The sequence below is a fragment of the Benincasa hispida genome, chromosome 7 (genome assembly GCF_027475165.1).
Source record: "Benincasa hispida cultivar pf3 chromosome 7, pf3_genome.v1.1, whole genome shotgun sequence".
Classification (NCBI taxonomy): Eukaryota; Viridiplantae; Streptophyta; class Magnoliopsida; order Cucurbitales; family Cucurbitaceae; genus Benincasa; species Benincasa hispida.
The window spans coordinates 15,700,024-15,712,407 of NC_143484.1; the positions used below are offsets into that span (position 1 = coordinate 15,700,024).

The following is a 12,384-nucleotide window of genomic DNA, read 5'->3' on the forward strand; positions in this document are numbered from 1 at the left end:
AAGTCCCTCTTGATATGAGGTACTACATATACATCATCCAATAACACATATCGTTTCTTGTCCAAAAATAACTTAAGCCTTCCTACAACAACAACTAGATTCAAATCACATTTGAATATAAGGTCGGTCAAAGTTTAACTTTTCAAAGTCAAAAGTCAACTCTTTGACTTTTTACATCTTTGACCATTTCCATTATTTTCGAGCCTCTGAATATGAACGTATTCATATTCTTGATATTTAAATCATATTTAAATATTGAAGCTGTATCTCTAAACTGAAAAATCGACCACTATATCACATATACTTTTCGGTTTCTCTCTCTTCACCTAATTCGAACAATTCAAATTATTCTCTCATACTGGTCTAAGTTTATTCCTTATGAGCTAGTAGGGGAACCTAATGGCCCTATAGATTATGGGCTCCAACGATCCGAGATTAGCTGGCTAAACTCTTTAGACGGAGCTAATCAACATTCGTTAACTAACGGGTCATTCCATTATAGTCCCGTAGTTGCACTCCCCTCACTATAGATATATTTATATCCATTTGATATAACCATGATTAGTAAGCTAATCTTTCCCAGGTTGTTTGTAATCTTGACTGGGTCATAAAAACCGTTTTACCCCCAAGACTACATCTTGTTCCTTAAGTTGACCATGATGCAGCGTTGGCATTCTCAACAACCAATCAACGCGAGATTATCCCGGCAGACAAGCGCATGGCTCTATAAATAGAGCCTTAGCACAGTAAAGTGACATATAGCGAGCAAGATCGAAAAGCCTAACTTTTACAGGGAACCTTCTATTCCAAAACTCCAAATCCCCATATAGAAGGTCACCGAAGAATTTGCCTAAGAAGAAAGTTCACCAATCCACTCCACTAGTCACATCATGCCGACAAGATTTCACCATCAATCCATTTTATCAAGAGATTAACATTAATCTCACAACCATTTCGTTCTCTCTATATTATCATTTTTAGAACATCGTTAACTAAGATATTAGTTAAATTTGAATCTAAACGATTTACTAATTGAATATTATCATCATATTCATCTCCATCTTTATCCATGTTCATCCATCTTTCATTTCCTTGCTCATGAGTCACTAAACCCCCAAGGGATAGGGGAAGGTTAATCAAATGACTTAATCCATGCCGTGAGATGTTATCGAGTTTGGTTAACATAGGCGTAAAGGCATACTCACTTGTGAAAGCAGAGTTGAGTATGATAATCAACTTCTCGAAAGAGAAAGGTGATAGAACTTGTTAAGCAAAGCAAGAAGTACTTCTAGAGGTAGAAATAACCTTGCGTTCTATAACGCTTCTCTTTCTCACATCATAGAGATATGACTAGTGTGGTAACAACCGAAAAGTGTAAGCCAATGAGAAGTAAGAACCACGATCGCATCTATTTTATGGATTAATAATTTCCAAATAGCCTTCCCCCTAACCCCTTCATCTTCATAAAAACTTGTCGCATTGCTCATCGATTCACATCCTGCATTTATTAAGCTTTTTGATACATCACCTTCTATTAACACATTTTCATTATCGTATTACCAAAATCAACGCATCTTTATTATTATCGCATAATTCATCACTTTACAACACTATCGCATCAAATCCCCGTGTTCAACCATAGGTCATCCTAAGATACTCATTGCTAGGTTATACTTGGCTTATCGATGAGAAAACTTGTGATCAACGCACGACTCTTGAAATTGTTTGCACACAACCATTATGGCATACTCTCAGTAACTTCAAGAATAATGCATCCTTTTACGACACAACAAACTTCCACCAAATGAGATTGCTTATTATTGCCAAATATTTGTTTCATTGATGTTTCTTGATTTGAGAGAAAATTTTCCAACTCATCGATAGAAGGTTGATTTACTTAACTGTATCAAAGAAATAAATGACATAAACTCCTTTATGAAGTAAATCAAACACGAGGATTTCCATGAGTAGTGGAAGGGATTGTTCCAAATTCCAGTTGAATTGAACATAAAAAAATATAGTCTTAAACGAAAACTAACAAGTTATACTTATATAGAAATTACAACATGCTATAAAGAACTCTAGGGATAGAGTATGCGTACCTTGAAGAACCAATCTTCAAGAATCCCTCGAATGAAGTCCAATGCATCCAAAAACAGCAACACTCGAACGCAACAAACAACTAACAGCTCCTCGAATCCAATCGAGTCTAACTCGATTCACAAACAGAGTAAGGACACAACCACAATGGTAAACTTGGTATTCTTGATGTGAGAATCCAAAAGTTGTGGGCTCTGTCTGATCTTGTCTTGAGGAAGAGACTAGAGGTCTACGATCGAGTAGACGATCAAGCAAGTGGGAGATCAGAAGTTGGTCTATCGCATAGACGATGTGCTCGATCATTTAGTAAATGACAACTTATCGTATAGACTTAGCCACTCGATTGTGTAGCAACGATCAGTTGAATGACTATCGTATAGTCAACTCTACACGATCGTTTAGTCTATGTGAACGCTATCGCTTAGTGAAACTATTTCACTTGATAGCTTGTCTCCGCGAGTATTTTCCGAATGAAGCAACTTCTAATTTTAGGAAAAAAATTTTCCTTTTATCTAACAGTTACTATAAAATTACTAATAACCTCAAACTCAATTGGTTATTAGAGAAAAAGATTTAATTATCATATAATTAATATATTATAAGTAAATATGATAAACAACTTACCATACCTATAGCTTTAATATTTCATCTCATGAAACATATAAACCATAGCTCTTTTTCTATTTTATGGTACTTAATGCAAATCATATTTACATTAATTCCTCCACTTGATGTATCTCATACATCACACCAATTATATCACATATAATTGAATTTCCTCTTGTTAATTTGAACACTTCAAACTGACCCAAAAATCCGATTCTCAACATGAACCCATTGAGCTATCGAGGGAACCTTATGGACCTGTAGTTTGAATCTTCAACGGTACGTGAATAACTGACTAAACTCTTTAGTGTTTTGATCCACAATCCGTTAACTATCGAGCACTTCACTAAAGACTGACAGCTGCACTCTTCTCACTATAGATATGTTTTTGTGTCCATATTAACCAATCAACAATGCGATAACCCTTCACAAACTGCTCGTAAGTACAGCTGGGCTAATTTACCATTTTCCCCCTGTAGTTACATATAACTCCTTAAGTACTACTGATTCCTTTAATGAACAATAAGTCATGGTCCTACTATGACTGGGTCCTCTCTTCCAAAAAGAGGGTGTGGCCACTATGTTCAAGACTTGGAATCAGCCCTTAAGGGAGAAATCTATCTACTTTCCCCTACTTCAGGGAAGGAATGAATTCCGTCTTTGTGTAACTAAGTTTCCAGCTCCTGAATAAGACAAATCCCCAAAAAGGTAGGTTTGTTGAGTTGATAATTTGGCCACTCTCACCCATACTAATCAAAGGACCACCCTCATAAGCAGAAGTTCCCAAAACACTCAAGATTAAGGTAATGTCACATATGGTCATTTAAGTGAGATATAAGTCTCAATTATCAATTGTGTTATATAAGGAGACTAATTATATCGTGGTCCGGTCTTATACAAACTCTTTGTATAAGACACCTCCACTCGCATGTCTCCACATGAATGGTCAGAATCAGACCATCTGTAGTAGTTTACAACAGTTGTAAACCTTTACAAAGCGGGCCGTATCCATAGTGTCACTAAGATAAGGTACCCCTCGATTATTCTTATACTACAGACCTTTTAGGTTATTACTTAAGGCATGATTCACTTGTATTTCTCATATACATGCTTAAATTTAAATACAATAACCACGGTTCTTGGTTTATTGGATATGAGTAAATGCAAATAAAATAACTCTTATTTTATCAATAACAATGTGTACAAACTGTTTACAAAATACGAGACTCCGGGAGAATTAGGACACCAATCCTAATTATCTCCCACTTATCCTAATGCCTCAGGTGACCAATGTACAATACATGAAAAACCAGTACAATATACAATAAACTAGGGCATACTCTATACCCCAATATAGAGCTGGCGCAACTTGGTGGGCGCATGTGGGTGAAAGGCATAATAAATCTCGATGGAACAGAAAGCTGATGACGGTCAAATCCGAATTAAGTTAACAAGCTGCTAACGATAACAAGTACAGCTTTTCGATGACAAATATTCGGCGCATCAGTCAGAGAATTAAAACCATCCCATCTGTACAACCATAAGAGAGAAGTCGCCTTTCACCCCGAAGGCTCTATAAATACTGAAGACAACCTTCGAAAAAGGAGTTCGGATACTTAGATAATTTTCTCCATAGTTAGAATATTCTTGTCCATAGTTTTCCTTTGTATTTTAAGGCGAAGCAAGAGAAGGGAAGAGATGCCGGAAGATCACTAAAGGTAACTCGAGAGAGAAGTCAGAGGCGTAAAAAGCAAAGAGCGGGCCGACTCTCGTGAGTGCGAGACTATCTTTTGAACAATAGTAGAAAAGACAGTGTAAAAGCCTGGTAAGCAAGAGATTGCTACCAGGTTCTTTATTCTCTTCTTGCATTGTTATTTTGTATTTCAACTTTACATTCATACAATGGAAGTTCTTATTCTACATCTGTTCTGTCACACCCTCTCCCGGACTACTTGCTAGCTTAGTCAGGGAGATGGCGTGACAACTTGGTATCAAAGCGGTTAGCTCCATGGGGAATGAGACAGAGCAGTTAGTGCTTAGAAGAATCTAGGAAGTAAATAGTTATACGTTAAGTCAGTTCAGATAGAACTAGCATAGTATGGTCCAAGTATGGATAAATGTGAGTCCAGTTAGGACTAGAATGTGGGTAGAAGTTTAGTATCATGCATCTAAGTTAAGTATCTATAGCATGTCTGATGTGTTGATATGTTATAGGAGTCATGCCACCACGTACCAGCAAACGACGCAAGCAGAATCAGGACGGGACGCAAGATCCTACCCAAGGTCAATCTGAAAGAGGACCCAGTACCCCGAGAGTTCAGACTGGAGCAGGAAACGAGTAGTTTTTTAGATGTGCACAGGAGGTAGGTAGGCTAAAGAGAGCAGGGCCTAGTGATCCGGAAAAGATGTATGGAATAGAACGACTGAAGAAATTAGGAGCCACAGTGTTTGAGGGTTCCACAGATCCAGCCGATGCTGAGGTTTGGTTAAATATGCTTGAGAAATGCTTCGATGTGACATGCTATCCTTAGGAGCAAAAAGTTAGATTGGCCACATTCCTGCTGCAGAAGAAAGCCGGTATGGTGGAAATCCATATTAGCCAGGCGCAGCGATGCACGTACATCAGACTGGCAGACTTTCAGAGGCATATTCGAAGACAAGTTTTATCCCAGCATATACTATGAGGCAAAGAAAGATGAGTTCTTGGGGCTGAAGCAAGGGTCACTTTCAGTGGCCGAGTACGAGAGAAAGTATACTGAGCTTTCACGGTATGCTGATGTGATAATGGCATCTGAGAATGACAGGTGTCGAAGGTTTGAAAGAGGGCTGCGTTTTGAGATACGTACCCCGATTACAACTATTGCTAAGTGGATGGATTTTTCTCATTAGTAGAGACTGCCCTACATGTGGAGTAGAGTATAACAGAAGAGAAGTCAGTAGTGGAGCCTAGTCGTGGGGCTTCAATAGCTAGTGGTTTTTGAGGTCGTGAGCAGTGCAGGTTCACACCTGGAGTGAATATTTCAGGTCGTCAAGACTTTAAGCGTCGGTCTGGTGGCCAGTCATCGAGGCAGATGAGTTCAGGTAGTGTCTATCAGAGGCAGAGCTAGAGAGCACCCAGTCAGTCTGCTAGTTCAGCAGCAAGACCGTGGATGGAGTCCGTTGCTAGTGAAACTAGGAGATCCCCATGTGCAAGTTGTAGCAGGAATCATCAGGGTCAGTGTCTTGTTAGTGTTAGTGTGTGTTACCAGTGTGGACAGCCAGGGCATTTCAAGAAAGTCTGTCCACAGCTGAGAGCAACAGTTCAGAAGGACCAGAGCGTTGAGTCCCACATAGTTGAGCAGTCGAGAGTCTTAGCAGTTGCAGGAGAAAGCACCAGCGGTGCAAAGTAGAAGGGAGTTGTGGGGAGACCTAGGCAGCAAGGAAAAGTCTACACTATGACTCAACAGGAAGCGGAGGATGCAACAGACGTGATTACTGGTACGGTTTTTATTTGTAATGTACTTGCACGTGTTTTATTAGATCCGGGTGCTACGCATTCCTTGAGTTATAAAGAGGAAGCGGTTCAGATCCTTGACAGAAAGGAGCAAGTTTTGAGGAACAAAACGATCCCACTTGTGAAGGTCATTTGGAGACATCACGGAGTGGAGGAGACAACCTAGGATTCAGAAGACCAGATGAGGAGGAGTTACCCGACACTCTTCACCTAAGGACTTCTAAATTTCGAGGACGAAATTTCATAAGGGGGAGGTAAGTTGTAAACCCGAGACTTTCCTTGGATTATTTGCTCTTGTCACACATTGTAGGATGTTGGATTTAAGGTATTGTTGTTCCATTGTTGAAGAGAATGGCAAAGCTTTTGGTTGAAGTTGTCTTTAATAATTTTGGAATTTATAAATAAAGAAAAGAAAAGAAAGGGAATAAAGAAAAATAAAATAAAATAAAAGGAAAAGGAAAAAGGGAAAAAAAGAAAGAAAATGAAAGAAATTGGAAACCCATTCGGTGCTTAGGGTTTAAAGTGAGAACCTATTCATTTCAGCCCATTTCTCCATCATTTCCCATTATATTTTCAGAGCATTTTGAGAGAGAGAATGAAGGAAGAGGGAGAAGAAATTGCTGCAGGTTGGAGGTTGAAGAAGGGAGGTAAAGCTCATGCAAGTGCAACCATAGAAGAATTTGGGGTCAACCTACCTATCTCTGGTTTTTAAGTCGGTTTGAGCTACACAAGAAGAACTAAGAGGTGAGGCCTGACTTTCTTGAAAGTTAATCTATTTTCTAACAAATTTCATGAATGAAGCTTGAGCTAAATCTGATGTTAAGTTAATGGCTTTTGATAAGGAAAACAGAGCACAGAATTTTCGTGCAAATCAGAAGGATATCTGCTTTTCTCTGGTTTTTCAAAATTCTGAAGCATACAGGTTGGATTAGAAGCTCAATTAGATATGGTTGGAAATATTATTCAATTTTCTATAACTTTCATGAAGAATTCGTGACTCAAAAATGACTAGAAGTAGGTTTAATTTCAGGAGAAAGGTAGAGGGTAGCAGAGAAGCACAAATCTGTATTTTCTGTGTTCGAGGGATTTCTGGACAAATACGTTGGGAATCTCGTTTTTATTCCTTCAGGTAAGTTGTAGAGGGTTCCAAAATAAAGAGTTTAATATATAGTACATTAATTTTGGTCAAGTATTGAGGAAGTTATGAGTATTGGAAGTTAGAGTATTGAATCTGGAAAATCTGGAAAGAAAATGTGAAGTGTGATTTTATTTCTAGAATTTAGAATTCATGAACATGGAAAGACAAGACGATTTATAGTTCTGATGCTTGGTTTCGGTTGTTTGACAGGCTAAGAGGAAATAGGCCGAGTCTACAAACCAAGGAACTAGCCAAGGCTGTGAGTGACAAAACAAATTTCAAAAATGATTTCTAAACTGTAATTTATGCTTAAATGGTTTACATGCTTGAATATGAACTTATGAATGATACATGATTTCTATGAATGGTTACAAGCATAAGTTTTGAGCTTAGATTTCTAATGAGGTTTATATACGAGCACGTGATTATTGACTTCCTAAAAAGTAGTTGAAACGATACCATTTAAGGTAAAGTATGTATTAGCGAGTACTGTTTAAGGATTTTCAGTTTTTCAGGAGCAAGCCGAGTAAGCTTGAGTTTTATGAAAGATAAAGATAAGCAGGCATGTTTTAATGTTTTCATGTGGTGTTCTAAGACTTTTATTGACTACATGACTGAGATATTGACCCCGAGGCTATATGGTACCATGTGCACACAGGTTATATTCCATTGTTGACATTGAGTGTACTCCGTGACAACGATGCTGTCGGGAGTGCTAGGCGGGCCCTTCTACGACAAAGACGATGGGAGTGCTGGGCAAGCCTCAACACATCGTAGAGTTAGTAAACATTGGTTGCACTATGCATGCCCTACACAACGTTGATTTGTCATGTTAGTTAAAATGTTTTTTATACTTGATATACCTTGCTAGATTTTAATGACGTACTTGCGGAACATTTGAGAAAGCTTTTAGCGTTACATGTTTATGTTTAACGCTTTGATTGAACAGATTTATACGTTTAAAGGTATATCACGTGTTCTAATTTGCGGATTTACAGTTTTAAATTTAGTCACTCACTGGGCTTCGTAGCTCACTCTTTCAAAATGTTTTCCCACTTTTCAGGTAGAGATCAAGCTCCCGGTGTCTGATAACTGCCAAAGTCTGTTTTCTCCTAAAAGCTTCCAAATCAAGCTTCATACGTGGGTGGAGTTGTACATTGTGTCTGTTTATATTGTAAATGTCTTTGTAAGAACTGGATAGTTTATGGTTGTGTAAGCACTAGATGTCGTGGTTGTGTAATCCCGATTTAGATATGTTTTTGGTTGTGATATCTCTATCAGGTTATTTTCCAAATCGAGTTATGTCAGGACCGCACTTCATGTATGTCTAAAAGTTTTCAGGGATTCCGCTATGTTGTGTTACATGTAAAGTATTTTATATCTAAGATTAGTATGTTTATCAGGTTCAACGATCCAGCAGGGTCAATAGGTATCGTTAGAGGAGGGCGACGTCTATTGGCTTCACGCCATCTCCCTGACTAAGTTAGCAGGTAGTCTGGGAGAGGGTGTAACATGTTCACTCTCTTAGCACGCTTGAATAGCTAAACTTATCAAATGGGTTGAGAAGAATTAAGCTAACATTACCTAGGATCTTCATCGCATGCGATTATCTTGTTTTATGTTGTGCCCAAGACCCCTTTAGAGCTATTCGAGAGAGAGTCTAAAGAAAGAACCTGAAACTTGAGAGAGTTAGGTTAGAATCTAGACTCGAGAGAGTAAAATTAGATATGCATAAACAAGAGATAGAGACTTAGAAATAAGCTCTATTTGTCAACCTGCATCGCATGCACCCTAGAGATAGGTATGATATTATGTGGTCGCCTTATTTGTGTGTGTGTCATTTTGTCATTGCATAAATAAGAATAGAGGCTTATGTGTAGGTCCTATAGACTTATCGCATATATCGCATGCGTTTTAGCATTAGAAGCCGTAGCATTCACATCGAGAGATGGTTTACAATTGTATGTGTGTTGCATGATCGCATAGCATGAACGCATCCTAGGAAGTGTTAGCCGAAACCCTTCTCAACCCATTCACCGCATACTCATCGCATCTTCTGTTTTATCAACTCTTTCTAGAAAAAACAAACAAGGAAGAAGAAATGATCGCAACCCAAGAAGAAGAGCCAACGGAAAATGAAGAAAGAAAAACAACGCAACTGTCCTTGAAAGAGCCACCAACAATAGAGTTAAAGACCCTACTGAATCACCTAAAGTATGCATTTTTTGGGGCAGAATGAAAAGCTGCCAGTCATTATTTCCTCTGAGCTTTATAAAGATCAGGACAATGCATTGCTAAGCATTCTAAGAAAACATGTGCAAGCAATTGACTGGACGCTTGCAAACATTCGAGGAATTAGCCCCACATATTGTATGCACCGCATTCGTCTCGAAGAAAACCACAAGGCATCGATTGAACATCAGCGCAGACTCAACTCTGCGATGAAAGAGGTCGTTAAAAAGGAGATCATCAAATGGTTAGATGCGGGCATTATTTATCCGGTAGTAGACAACATGTGGGTCAGCCCTATGTAGTGCATGCCAAAAAGGGTAGCTTGACGGTAGTCCCGAATGAAAATAATGAGATAATACCGCAAAGGATCGTCACCGAGTGGCGTATTTGCATGGACTATCATAAGTTGAATGTGGCAACGATGAAAGATCATTTCCCTTTACCATACATCTTGCCAGAAATGACTTTTACTTCTTTCTGGATGGATATACCATCTATAATCAGATTATGGTTGCTCCAAAAGATAAGAACAAGACCACATTCACCTGCCCATATGGGACTTTTGCTTTTCGCCGCATGTCATTCGGCCTCTGCAATGTGCCGAGCACGTTCCAAAGGTGCATGATGGCCATCTTTTCAGAATATCTTGAGAACTTTGTTGAAATATTCATGGACGATTACTCTATCTATGGGCACACCTACAAAATCTTTCTGGCCAACCTGGAGAAGATACTGAAAAGATGTGAGGAGACGAAACTCGTTCTTAACTGGGAAAATGCCATTTTATGGTAAAGGAGGGCATTATGCTGGGGCACAAGGTATCTCAGGATGGGTTGGAGGTGGATAAAGAAAAAATAGAAGCAATTGAAAAACTCCCACCTCTAACAAATGTAAAGGTTGTAAGGAGTTTCTTGGGGCATGCCGGATTTTATAGATGCTTTGTCAAGGACTTTTTGTAAATAGCATGACCGCTGAGTGGGTTGATGAACGCTGACAGAAAATTTGATTTTAATGACAATTGCCTCAATGCATTCAAGATTTTAAAGAATGCACTGACAACTGCGCCTGTGTTAATTGCACCTAATTGGACACTTTCTTTTGAATTAATGTGCAATACAAGCGGGTATGTGATGGGAGCAACTCTGGCACATAAGAGAAAAACAATATTACATCCCATCGTATATGCGAGTAAGACGTTGAATCATGCTCAGACTAACTACACCACCACATAAAAAGAGTTACTTGCGGTAATTTTTGTATTGGAAAGAATTCGAGCGTATCTGCTGGGAACAAAAGTGCTCATCCATACTGATCATTCGGCAATAAAGTATTTAATGACAAAAAAAAGACGTGAAGTTTAGGTTGATCAGATGGGTTCTCCTCCTCCAGGAATTTAACATAGAAATAATTGATCACAAGGGGATGGAGAACCAAGTTGCAAATCACTTGTCTAGAGTGGAAAATCCTGAGGTTGACCGCAATAAGTCAAAGGTGAGTGCGATGTTCCCAGATGAGCAGCTGTTCCATATTGAAGAATTACCATGGTATGCTGACATAGACAACTATCTAGTTTGCGAGCAATTTACAGAGGATTATACTGACCACCAGAAGATGAGGCTCAAGTACGAATGCAAATCATATTTTTGGGACGAGCCAAATCTGTATAAAAAGGGGGCAGATCAGATTCTGCGACTATGTGTACCAAATGCCGCTCAACAATGCATATTATCGCAATGTCATGACTCACCATATGGTGGGCACCTTGGAAGACAGTGCACCGCAGCTAAAGTATTACAGAGTGGATTCTTACTATTCAACTCATGATTACGGCTCTTCCCTGGGAAATTAAAGTCACGTTGGTCCCAACCATTCATAGTTAGAGAGGTATTTCTGCATAGCACGGTCGAATTATCTAATGATGACAGAACAACATATTCAAAGTTAATAGGCAATGAGTAAAAGTATATCACGGAGAAGACTGGCATTGCCAAGTCAACTCTGTGGAACTAAGAGACTCTGAATAAGAAAGAAGCAGGTGGTCCCTGCACTATCACACGCAAGTTTTGGAATCATGAAATCTTCAACTTTTCTCTACTCAGTATTTTCATTTCACTATATTTTCAATTCTTAACAATTGTGGTAAAAGATTTTGTTTTGTTTAATAATATTTGACCCTCTCGATGTTTTTCTTGCAAACGATCGAGGCGAACAATTGCGGAGGAGCCACACGAAGACGCAACTACTTCATTCCATCACCGTAATCCAAAAGAAGAAGATCGTCGCAAAGTAGAATGCGTCAACAAACAATGTAGGCAATAGCGCAAATTTGGGGGTTGTATTCTTCCTCGACTTTATTCCAAATTTTGCACTATCGCATTGCTTTTTTATTTTGAAAGTTTTATCACCGCATCCTCTTTGATTACCGCAATAATTTAACATTGATAAATTTAGAAGCCGCCGCATGCTTTCTCTTTGCCAATTATGATTTCACTTATGAAAAGCATGCTTCTATTTTTTTCATATACACTAGGGTCAGCTTAATTTTAGGATAGTCACCTCATGAAATATTTCTAGAAGTTAGTGGCCTGCTAGCTTTCTTTCAAATTCCCTTTACCAAACTTCCTAAGAACATCACATGACTTCTTTTAATCTTTCGGCAATGGGGACATTGCCGCATTTTAAATTTGGGGGTGAGGTATTTATTTTTCGACCTTTCTATTTTTAGCTTTATGAAAAAAAAATTGAGAATAACAACTCCACTGTCAACGCAATGGGGAAACCCATGTTGAGAAGAGTTAAGTTGTAAAAGGCACTT

At 38.7% G+C, this 12,384-nt stretch overlaps 1 pseudogene; it reads left to right on the forward strand.

Annotated features, from left to right (window-relative positions):
• The first annotated feature begins 4,925 nt into the window (after positions 1-4,925).
• On the forward strand, positions 4,926-8,579 carry LOC150034957 (uncharacterized; annotated as a pseudogene).
• Positions 8,580-12,384: the final 3,805 nt, after the last annotated feature.